This window comes from Wyeomyia smithii, chromosome 3 (assembly GCF_029784165.1).
Source record: "Wyeomyia smithii strain HCP4-BCI-WySm-NY-G18 chromosome 3, ASM2978416v1, whole genome shotgun sequence".
In the NCBI taxonomy this organism is placed as follows: Eukaryota; Metazoa; Arthropoda; class Insecta; order Diptera; family Culicidae; genus Wyeomyia; species Wyeomyia smithii.
The window spans coordinates 276,312,998-276,325,644 of NC_073696.1; positions in this window are offsets into that span (position 1 = coordinate 276,312,998).

Consider the following 12,647-nt stretch of genomic DNA (forward strand, 5'->3'; position numbering starts at 1 on the left):
CCGTACAATTTTCATGTAAATCGATTTCTTAAATATAAGCGCTTTGTGGGTCCATTAAATAAACTCCGATCAACTTCAAATTTTCGTGGCTTATTGTAGAGGTCAAAAGGAAACTATTTCAGCACGGCGCTCATTAAGATCGATAGTTTCAAAAACGGCCATTTAAAATATGGCCACTCTAATGAACACTTGCTTCCTGCTTCGCCAATCTACTATTTGTTTACGTTTTTCTTCTGAAAGCCCTCTCATTGTAGCACTGAAGTTAAAATTGTAAGTTGTTATGCGGTAATCCGACTACTTACTGTGTTTTTTGCACACCGATAAAAAGACAGACGTATAAATAACGGTACAGTCTTTATACGCTGCAAGAATTAATAACCAACACCAATTAAACAGTACAATATTTTTCACACAATATGATAAAGCAAATTATAATTTTCACTTTCTGACTCTAATCTAGCACAATACGTAAAAAGATGACGTTCGTCCTCGACCGATACCCGATGGTTGCTTTGATTTTAGCAAAAGCCAAAGCTAAAAGGTGGGCGGTGCGGCAGAAAAATGTTTGATTGTCCTGTGGCAGTGGCCCAAGTGCTAATGTTGCAATAATGTTGCGAGTAAAAAAAAAAACGTTTCCATCCCTTAACGTTCACACGCAATAAAAAACATCAATTAGATGGGCGGGAACCCGGGTGAAGTGTAGTCTGTCACGTGCACCGCTTGACTCGAGTGTCACAATATTTACTCTTTCACTTTTTCGCACCGCCAAATTTGCCATCAATTGTGTTCTAATTTGCGTTAATTGGTGAACGGCTGCTGCTGTTGGCAATTGAAGAGGGGATTCCCACCGAGAAAATAAGCTTTCTATTAAAATGATAGGCGTACAGAAGAAGCGACAACCGAGCACAAAGGTCACGTGAGTGGAACACACCTCGATTCGTTGAACCATATAATTATCCTGCCAGATTGTGTTTAAAAAAATTGCAACCTATTTTCCTGCTAAAAGTCCTTTTACAACCAGTGAATAGAAAAAAACCGTTAGAACGAAATGTCACATCTCGTAGGGTTACCAAGTAATGGTTTCAACTTAATGCACTAAGCCAAATCTAATTTCAGTACAGGACACGTGAAGAAATAAACGTAAGGAAACGTAGAAGCTAATCCCTGAAACCAACAACAGCTGCAGCACGGGCGGTAGCAATGAGGCCCCCTCCTACTCTATTCTCCCGGGCACGGATGGTACGTAGAAGTAGAATCAATTGCTAAACATAAAACAAAACCATCAAAAGTTTTATTTTCACAGCAGAAGAAAAAGTCTGTGGACAGAAGAAGAAAAAAAAAACACACACAATCTCGACGATGACATCAAAGGAAACAAAAACTTCGAAAGTGTATTTGGCGAACCGAACACACATTTAGCAACATACGTACCTACTGCAATGCTTTGCCATTTGAAGTTGAAGCATCGAGAGCGCAATGGGTGAGTTTTTCTTGTCCGCTTATCCCACCACATATGTAGAGGGGAGGGGGGGAGCTTACTTCTTGCTCCCATTAATAGCTGGCAGCACAGACTTTCGGAATGGAAGAGTTTCCCGGCCGCCGCCGCGTTGCTGCTGGTCGCGGTGAAAAAGTTTTCACTTAATTCCTTCTGCCTCGCACATCCCAGCAGACTGTGTGCCTGCTGTCAGTGCGTCTATCGCAGTAGGTTCTGCCAGGGTCCTGGTCGTGCATTGATCGATTCGCTTATTTTAAACTTTGACACTGTTAAGTTCTTTAACAAATCAAAGCAAGCCTCATGCTCCTGAGATTAAATAGGTGCGGAGTTAACATGAATTGTGTGGCCTCAATCTTCAATTTCAGTAGCTTAAGGTCAAGAAACTCTATTTGAAACTATGGCAAATAGTTGAAGAAACAATCCAGAATGAAACAGTTTGATAAGTTTTTTACATATATTTTTCAACTTTTACAATAAATCAATGCTCAATCACTTAGATTTGGTAAAAAGCATAAACACTTAAGGACTTTTACGAATCTCGGAATCTCGTAAAAAATACTAAATTGAATTGAAAAAATAACGTAGAGAATCTTTTCGAAACGTTTGAAATTTGACTGAATAGGATATGAAGTCTAAAGGCCAAATTGTAATATTATAAATTTCTAGGGTTTGTACCAAAAAATGTGATTTTTTTAAAAACTGGTATATGTTTTTTTTTGTCCGAAAACGGAAAACGTGATGGGAATGAAGTCAACATCTTGTAGGGGAGAATTGTACAAAACGCACCAGTTAAGAATTTACGCAATTTACAGTGCTTCTAATGTTTTTTAAGCACCGTTGAACGTGTAGGATGCTCGAAGGATCTTTATAATTTATGTTTAGGACTAAATTTCATTCTAAAATACTCGATATCAATGTTATTTTTGATAAAAAGTACCATTGCTTCAAAACCTACCATTGGGCAAAATGCCCAAAATCGTTGCCAATACGCACCACAACAAAAGGAAAGAACGAATCAAAACAAATGGGTAAAATGCACCCAATCATAAACAACAACCTTCAAATAAACATTAAGTCTGTTTATGTAAACAATTTTAGGACAAATCGAAGCAAACAGCATTTTTTATGCTAATAGAGACAAAGCAATCCACGCAACCACAGAACTTCAACCATATTTTCCTGAACATCATTATTCCCTAATAAAGATAGTTGGATCAAAATCCAATTCATAATTAATTTTCTCTGGTGACGAGTCAATTTAAAGTGTAAGAATTCATTGGCAATCAAAGATAATGAATCATTATTCGTTATTGAGTTGTACCAAGAGTTAATCCATGTAAGAGTAAAGGCCCGACTACTCAACGCCTTCCTGACGAAAATTGTCAGTACCTTCTTAAAACCTCCCAATGTGCCTTCTAGCTACTGCCTACTCCCACTCGTCTACTCAGAAAGGCACAATCGCACTTTCTTGAGCTCCGCTGTGTGCACACTTTCTTGTTGGCGTGCTTCCTAAATTATGTTTATTCATGTTTATTGGAGGAAAAATTAAAACAACAAACAATATCGCACGCTTAGCCTGGGGGCTAATAGCGGTCTCGATCAACTAGATTAGTTGAGAGAATTCGTTATCAATATTGCTTTCGGCACATTTTGCATGTGTAAGATAAGTACAACGATACACCGTGCCCCAGTGCTGAGTCGAGAAAATTTCCAGCTCGAAAAGATCCTAGACTCGATCGGGAATCGAACCCGACGTCACAACCATGTGGGAGGGCTAGCCGACCGACATCGCTAACCACAGAGCCACGGGGACCATTCCAAAATTATACAACATACTTCTTAAAACACCAGCAGGCGGAAAATGATACAACACGGCGTTGCTATCGCCTTCGCCAATTGAAAGCAGCGCAAGGCCGTGTGAAAGCACGTCGCGTTTGCACGGAAGGCAATCAAGTGCGCAGTAGAAGACGGCGGGCAACCATCCAGGCAAGCAAAGCATCCCAACGGAAGCCACGATTACGCTTTTTAATTCGTATGGAGAAGGTGTCATTACGCCGTGTGTCTACTCGGACCTTAAGTGTCTGAATTGAACTTATAGCTTCATCAATTTTTTTTTTCAATTTTAGCAAGATGTCTATGATTACGATCAAATTTCAAAACTAAACAAGTATCGAGAGTTATGTCATATCAAAATCAATTTATTCCATGAAAAAAAAAAAACAATATTTTATTTCTTAGCGAAGTAACATTTCATATTTCAGTAACATGTACTGTGTTTCAAGGTAACCTGATAGAACCAAGAATAGCAACGGAGGCATCTATTCCATCCATTGCCATTTCCAGATGAACTGAACAAATCTCCACAAGTGAAACAAAAAATATCATTAACAGCATCAGCTGTTTGTTTTACCAGAAAGTGCTCAAACTACAAACTACGGGTATTGGAGTTGCTCCAGCCGATGGGATGGCACATAAACAAGGAGTTCTCGGGGCTCCAATTTAGAAGTATTTGTTCATTCTGGCTCGAGCAAACACAAAACACAGATGAAATTCCCGCTATCTGATGCTTTTGTTTTCAGCGAACACTCTGACGGATTTGATTTGATTATGATTTATTTTTCATTTTTTTTGTATTAAACATACTGTGCTAAAGCCAGTTTCTTTTATATTACAAATTTTCTCCTAGATGTGAATCACAAAATCCTTTTCCTGGTTTTCGGTAAATACGGTTTTAAACCGGTCCATCTGACAGAGTTCCAGTCTCCCAATTTCTTTTGTTTGTCCAAATAGCGGAGCAACGTTCTTCTAGGTACAACATGCAGCTTAGCTGAAGCAGGGATTGATGCACCCAATTTGACTGCATTAATATCCGCTCTTAAGCTTGTTTTTGTCCACGACTGCCACGTAGTCTTCCGCACGTATCTCATTTTCAATTTTAATTAACTTCTTCTCAAACGAAAATAAATATATCACTGAGAAAAACAAAACCAACAGCTAGATGAAAGGAATGGGCAATACTCGTATCGATACTGATGGTCTCGATACTTTCGTTTGCAGCATCGATATTCGTTACGAGAGACTACCCAACAAACAATTTTGTTGATTTGCAGCTTAGTAAGCGCCTATTTAGTGAATTTCGGTGAACTATAGCCTAACAAGCCGATATCTAACAAAATTTATTTGTTGGGATGCCGCCAACCACCTCATATATTTAATCTAGGAAATAGAAAATTTTATTTCCATGAAAAATATTTCGGTTATATACGATATTAGTTGATATATATTGATCACATTGACATCACATCGACGGAAATGTGATGTCAAGAAGTTTTGATATAGATAGAGAGGTGTCAAAAATGTAACGATATTTATCGTAATATTGAATATTGGAAATATTTCAATTTATACCATCAGTGTCCTGCCCCTAGTATTAAATACTATTTTGCTGCATTTACTCAGTTTTCATGCTATTGTTTTGAACATTATTTACATCTTGAAATGAATATGCACATGAATGCGCATTATTCCGTGTTGAGTTCGTTTTGGCTTTGAATGTTGGTCACGCAATATTGAACATGTCGAATCTCACATCGCGTGGCATTGCACCAGGAACGAGAGCTGCTTTGTTATTTTTTACTAAAATTTGAAAAAAGTGCAAACCGAGTACCAATAGTATAACAAGTATCGAAACTCCATCAGTCGATACTTGGAATCGCTCATCCTTACCAGAGCAAGCTTTTTGGTTTCTGACATTTGCGTTTCTCGATTGTTTTTGTGTCTCGACTATATGACGAAGAGGGCGGAGGCATGAAAATTGAATATATTTTATATTGTATTTTATATTGGTTTATGTCATATTAGGGACCGGTTCATTAATTTGAGTTTCAGTTTTTGATAATCTTGTAATACAATAATTGTATCGTATTCTGACATGGAAATTTACGCGCAATATTGTTTCAAATATCAGCTGTGTAGAATTATGACTGCGCCTTTTTGAGTAAGTTGTCAAGCAATCGTTACAGCGCATCATAGTGCATTCTACCCCATTTTTAATTTTGACTAGTTTTAGGTAAATTTTATAAAAAATTAGTGAAATAGATTGAAACATTTATAGTTTTATAAACTCCATAATTGTTAGAGTTAGAGGAACCTCAGTTTCATTATATATTGCAGGTCAGTTAGTGGTAAAAGCTTAAATAAAAATCATGAATAATTACAGGTTAGGCAGTGCCCCACACGTTTCTACAATTGTTCCAGTATTTTAGTCATTATGGTGTACTTTTTCATATGAGAACTTTAGGAGAGCGGGGTTTATATGAAATAAACGAATAAATTCACCTTCTAAAGCCACATTTGTAAGTATGTTAGGGTTTCAATAGCATGGGCCATTTTACCCAACTGGTGCGTTTTGTACAGTTCTCCCCTACCGTTTTTGAGTTATTACAAAAAGCAACCCGCGTAGATCGAAGCAAGCTGTGATCAAGAACGGACGTGAAAATGTTTCGGTGTGAATTCCGAGTGTTTGATTTGAATCGCGATGAAGTGTTCCGAGGGTTGTCGAATATAGCGTAATCGTTATATTTTAAGTGCAAAGGGTGGAGTGAAAGGTAATACGAAATGTGGCGGTTTCGTATTATCGGTGAGAGTGACGTCAATGTTGAAATCCGTGAAAGATTCATGCAATTGTGTGGCTAATTTGTGAGAGCTGCATTTCTTTTTCGGTGGCGGAGCACGTTTCCCGCTAGCCCTTGCCTTATCATAAGTGTGTGTGAGTAAGTGCGAGGTGAACAAGGAAAAGTGAGAGAAGTGCGAGTGCAGGATGACCGTTGCTCTTGCGTGCGGCATTTTCTCGCACTAGCATGATCAGCGATGGAAGAAAATCGTTTCTAGCGATTTTTGAATACATATAAATCTCCTTTGTGATGCATTAACATCTCTGTCAGTGTGCGATATACATTTACTCTTCTCACATTTGCAAGCAGATCTATGTGTAAGACGAGTTACGAGGATTGCAAAGGAGCACCATGTATATAGTATCCCTGCTGGCGTATTCTCTTGCTCTTTCTTCGCACTATTCGCCTCTTGTCGTGACTGCTAACAACAACATCTGTATCTAAATGTGCACAGCTGAGTATATGGGGTTAGTCGCAATATGTACATATGATGAACAAAGATCATTCATGATCATTCAGCCAATGATTGAGATTTTTGTCGAAAAGAGAATGAAAAAAAGGTGTGTCTCCCATAATGAGATTGTTTTGGTGGTAGGTACAAGTTCCCAGTTGGTTTAGAGATCTTGCTTGTATAAAACGTGTGTCAGGATGGACAAAAAGGTAGAAAAAGTTAACATATCCGCAAAAAGTTCGGCAAGTTTTCGCAGTAGAGAATGGCGGTTTCAGATGCGGAAGGCGGAGTTCAAAATATTAAGAAATTATTTAATGAAATTGATCGCTAGTCTTTCGAAATAACCTGTATAATGATATACACTATAACTAGCATCGAAAACATTATGTTTCATTAGGGTGGTTCATTTATTTGACATAGAGTGGTTTATAATATTGTGTAAGAATGAGTATAAAAAGAAAAAAATCACTTTTCACTCAATACCAATAGAAAAATTCCTGAAAATATAATATTTGATACATCATTGTCGTTAGGGTGGCAATGTTGAATTGAAAAAAATACCATGTAAAATGGCAAGATATTTCAAAACAAATTTACAAAATGTTTCAAAAAACTACTCTGTGCAAAAAAATATAACTCAACCAAAATTAAAATTGTGTCTCGCGGAAAATGTTGAATGCTTCCATGTCATTTACAAAATCACACACGGGAGGTGCATGGAATTTGAATAATGTTTTCTATTCCAAGTGTCTTGAAAGTACATGAAACGGTGGATACTGATGGAATATGTTTTTTTTTATTTTGTTTGAAAAATATACTCTCTAGGACACTTGTACTTGTTTATGCGAATGCTGTACCAGACAATTTATTCGTTTTATTTGGGGGCCGTCCACATACCACGTGGACAGATTTTTAACGATATTGACCCCCCCCCCCCCCCGTGGACAAATGCCCATATGAATTATAAAATTGTTGTAAGGACCGTGGACATCACACGACCCCCCCCAAGCTGTCCACGTGGTATGTGGACAGCCCCTTACCACAATAATGTCCTTCGCCAGGGGTAGGGATCTCAATCAATGAGCAAAACAATTGACTCGTTGTTTCTGAGTTTGCGTCGTTTTGACAGTTCAACCATACATTTTCTGTCAAGTTTACATCATCAGAACGTGAACGTGCCCATTGGCTGAAACTTTGCATAGTCGTTTTCATAGGCAAAAAATGCCCTTTTGTGCTATAGGTTCAATTTTTTGAAACACAACTCATTTTGAAAAGCTATTGAAAAATGCTATTATGATGGTATTGATGATTACCAATACTTTTAGAGCCAACACGGTTCGTTTGAGCGGTGTGACGTCTTCGTCAAAGTTGTAACTTATAGTTTTGTCTTCCAAAAAAATATAGACTGTAAAACATATTATTGATTTTTTGAAAACAAATTAAAAGAAAATTAAAAATTAATTATCCAAAACAGCCCATTTGAAAAAAATCGATTTATTTTTATAAAAACTTCGAAAGATTACCTGAACAACGAAACCGGTCATGGAGGAATCAGAAAAAAAAGCTATTTTTTTCACGGGGTACATCTTTTTTGGAAGTACAAAGTTATTTTTACAACTTTGCCAGGTACTGACATACTGACTGACAATCAAATAAACCTTTTTGACCGTAAAAATATTCTTAATTCCTCATACAGTGGTCTATTGGAAATTAAAAATATGTCTACAGTCGAAACGGTTTGTTTGATTGACATAGTGTCTTCGGCAAAGTTGTAGATAATATTTTGTCCTTTCAAAAGAAAAATATTCCTTTTGAAAAAACGATTCAAACAATTTGTTTTTTCAAAAAAAAATTTTTTTTTTTTCAAAAAACGATAACTTTTTTTTCTTAACTTCTGAATGGTCGGACTGGTTTCATTGTTTTGGCAATCTTTTGTAGGTTTTATTAAAAAATCAGATTTTCAAAAAATGAGCTCATTTGAATACATAATTGTTTTTTAATTTTTCTTCTTATTTTATTTTTCAATAAATGATTTTTTTAAATGTATTTTTTTGGAAAGACAGAATTATTATCTACAACTTTGTCGAAGACGTCACACCAATCAAACGAACCGAAGTGCTTTTTCATTTTATACTCATTTTTCACTATATTATGAATTATGATGTATTCGATGCTACTTATAGTGTATATTGTATAGGCTATTTCGAGAGACTAGCAATCAATTTCATTAAATAAATTCTAAATGTTTTAAACTCCGCCTTCCACAATTGAAAAAATGATTAAGTCCCAGGGAGTCGATTTTTCAATTTTTTTTCAGATGACACCAATTCTCGACGTTTCATGCGTTTCTAAGTCATTTGGCATCAAAAACCATCGAAAACCGATATTTTTTTTGCTATGAATATACAGTTATCACCCGATTATATCAGTACCCGATTTTATCTGCCCCCGATTTTATCACCTTTTTCACCCAATTTTATCATCATATAACATTGTATGTCCACCATCTCCGAATCTCGCAATTATTTACAAGTGCCAGTTCCACTGTCAATTAAGATACAAACTTTCGTCTCTTAATGTCTGTAGACAGTATCCTCGATTAATTTTTATTTTTAAAATCATTGGTGTTGTTTCAACTACTTCATCGATTTTTTTCCCTCTCTAGTTTTGCTCAGGCCTATCGGTCCAAAAAGCCAGGGATTGTGACTGTTAGATACGTTACGTACGTCATCGATTTGTTTCTGCTTCTGGGTGAATGAAGAAAAAGTACAAAAAGTCTCAATTTTCATGTGTTTTGAAATGTATTGAAGAGATATTTTGTGAAAGGGCTATCAGTAAACCACATAAACACATTATGGGTCATTTCTGATCCCTCTTCCGTAACCTTAAAAAATAGCTGAAACTAATTTTTCGAGCTGCTTGAGATATGTATGACACTAAGAGAACAACTTCACAGCTTTATGCAAACACTAGTACCTAACCTACGAACTAGTAGTGAAATTTATGTTTTACTTATATGAGAGCCCTCCCTCTTCCAGAGGAGGGATGGGTGTCAAGTGACCATTGACATATTTCTTACTCCTAATAACCTCACCATGTCAAATTTGGTTCCATTTGCTTGATTAGTTTTTAAGTTACGTAGAAGTTTGTGTTATATTTGTATGGAAGCCCTCCCTTTAAGAAGAGGAAGGGGTCTCGAGCTACTCTAATAACCTTTTCCGGCCTCAAAAACCCCTACATAAAAATTTTCACGCCGATTAGTACAGTAGTTCCCACGTCTATAAGGATCAGAGAAGCAGACAGACGGATAGAACTGCTTTTTCATATGATTCGATTTCTTGTAGTAATCAAAATCGCTGATTTTACGTGTTAAATTATTGGTTTACCATCTTTTATAACAAAATAATAATAAAAAAAAAATCCCGATTTTATCACTTTCTCTATTTTATCACTCCAAACATCATCAAGGGGGTGATATAATCGGGTGATCACTGTATTTGCAATGGTCGACTAAATTGATTGCCCGGTTTTGTGATGGAATTTCTCTGATATGAAACATGATGGTGCAACATCGACGTGTTATATTACAAATTACGTAACGCTGAAAATCTAAATTTCAGACCCCCCCCCCTCCTATGTAACGATAGGTAGCGTTCGACATGACCCCCCCCCCCCTAAAATTACTTACCACTAATCAGTCTGACTCCTCTCCGAAATTTTCAATTTCGAGCAAACATGATAGTTACGTAACTGTCTCTACTACCCCCTCCCCTACCTCCCTCCCTCCCTCCCTCCTACGTAACAATAAGTAACGCAGTGATTCTTTGTAAAAAGTCAATCCGAAAGGAAACGATAAAAAATAAAATATTACACGTAGGTACCCTGAAACTTATTGTTGCTTGAAAAGAATTATTGTTATGTTTACTAAAAATCTTAGTTCAAAACGACTAAAAAGAATTTAGTTTTAAGAGATAGGTTCAAGCATTTGAATGTCTACTATCAATCACGCAAACTATGCCAAACTTGCGTTTTTTAAATTTATTTATATCAGGTAGCCACCTTCTCTCTCTCTCTCTCTCTCCTCTTAGCACTACCTCTGAAATTAATATGAGGAAAATGTTCCATTCACCAAACCATAACCAAAACGAGAGGTAGATAAATTCTTCGGCATAACCGCAAGCTTAACGTAGGATAATTCGGTTAATTGAATAATAGCAAAGTTTGGTACCTATTAATTTCTGTATTACCTGCTTAAGCAGCCTTTTTTTTAAATGAATAAAACAAAAAAATATTATATAATATCATGTTTCACACTACTCCAGCAGTTTTTCATTAATTGGTGTAGCAAACCTGCTGAAAACAATCGTTGCCCAAGTAGTCCGATAGCCTAAAATAACTCTCCCTCCCGCCGTCACCGTACCACATAATTGCTACTGCGTCACTGTGATGCGAAGGGGACAAGTCAAGTTTATTATTCTCTTTTGCTATCGTTTTTCCTCGTGCGACGAGCCACGTACGGAGAAAAAACACAACGAGTTGCGCGGATCTTTCTCTTCTTAGAGCTGTATATAGTTTAGTTATGTATTTATTATTTCCGAGTGAGCAATGCATCAACATTTTGTTACGTACTGAGAGGATTCAAGTTTATTCATTACTTGAACACATCGCAATCTGTACAGTTTGGGACAAAACGACAATCGGGTCATAATCGTTTCGTTTCCATCGCTGAGCATGATGGTTCAGAGAGGACGCGGGAATTAAAGGATAAGTATTAGTGTTAGTGACGTTTTGCCTGTGTTTTTTGTTTGATTTGCATGGCAAAAGGGAAGCAATGTTTTTTTTTGTTTTTTTTTCTCTGCTTTCATTTTGAGCAGTTTTGTGCCCTTGTTTTATGATTTTTCTAGCTTTTGAGTAAATACTGAAACACATAGACAATTTTTAATTTAATTAAGTAGAAATCTAGTCGGTCAGCATGGCAAATAAATTTTGATTGCGATTGTTTTGGCATTTTGTTGAATCTAATTAGTGCTCGGTCTTGTTAGATATGCATTTTTTAAATTTTCTAGCTATGAATGCATGGAACTTTGCCAGTTTTTCGTACTCAGTAGGTATCTTCGCTTCATTATTCAAGAAGTAAGTGGTAATCAACGCGAAATACCGTGTCTCCGCGTATGCGTCGGTAAGAGGGAATAGAGCGGTCGCGCAAAACTTTCCGGGGTAAACGTGTTTTCGGCCCAGGTGAGCTTTGCTCAACTATGGATTTTCGGTGTGTTGTGACTGCCGAGGTGTACCAAACCATTTATTCGCAGACTGTCCACCCGTAGGTTCTATTTCAGCACGCAGTGATTCGGAGTAGGTTCCGTTCGTTCGATAAATATCGTAAATAATTAATCGCGACAAAACATCGTAATTAATCGCCACCAAATATCGCAATTATTTGCAACTAATATCAGGATTATACGCGACTCGTCTGTCAACGCACACATCCTTCTTTTTTTTCTTTTTTCGTTCGTTTCAAACGGCGATGGCCAAGCAAATAGGCCGTTTTTGAAGTTCTCTTGCTGACCGCTTGCAGTATGTGTTGAGGGCCTATATATTTACTTTTTTCTTGTTTTCGGTTAATGCATATCTGGTTGCTTCGTAACATTGTGTAGTCAGCTGAGATAAATCAATGAGAGATAGTTTTCGGTAGTTGCATAATGACTTCATAAACAGATTTTCGAGTATTTGAGTCTGTCTTGATTAGGTTATAGGTCTGGTATCCTTGCGTGCGCATTATTTTTGCGGTGTTACATCATCAACCGGAATGAGTTCGGATCGCGTTATGATTTCCGTAAAAGATATAATGAACTCGTACGCGCGATATTTGGTATTATGAACCCGGTATTAGAACTCAGCGCATCGTTTACCAAAACGAAATCTGCTGCAAACCTTACCCTTTTCTTCAACATCCCAGTGATTTCTCGTGGAAGTGCAGAGGTGTTCTCGGCTTCCAATAAAGCGAGTATCACGTCAACATATTCCTATA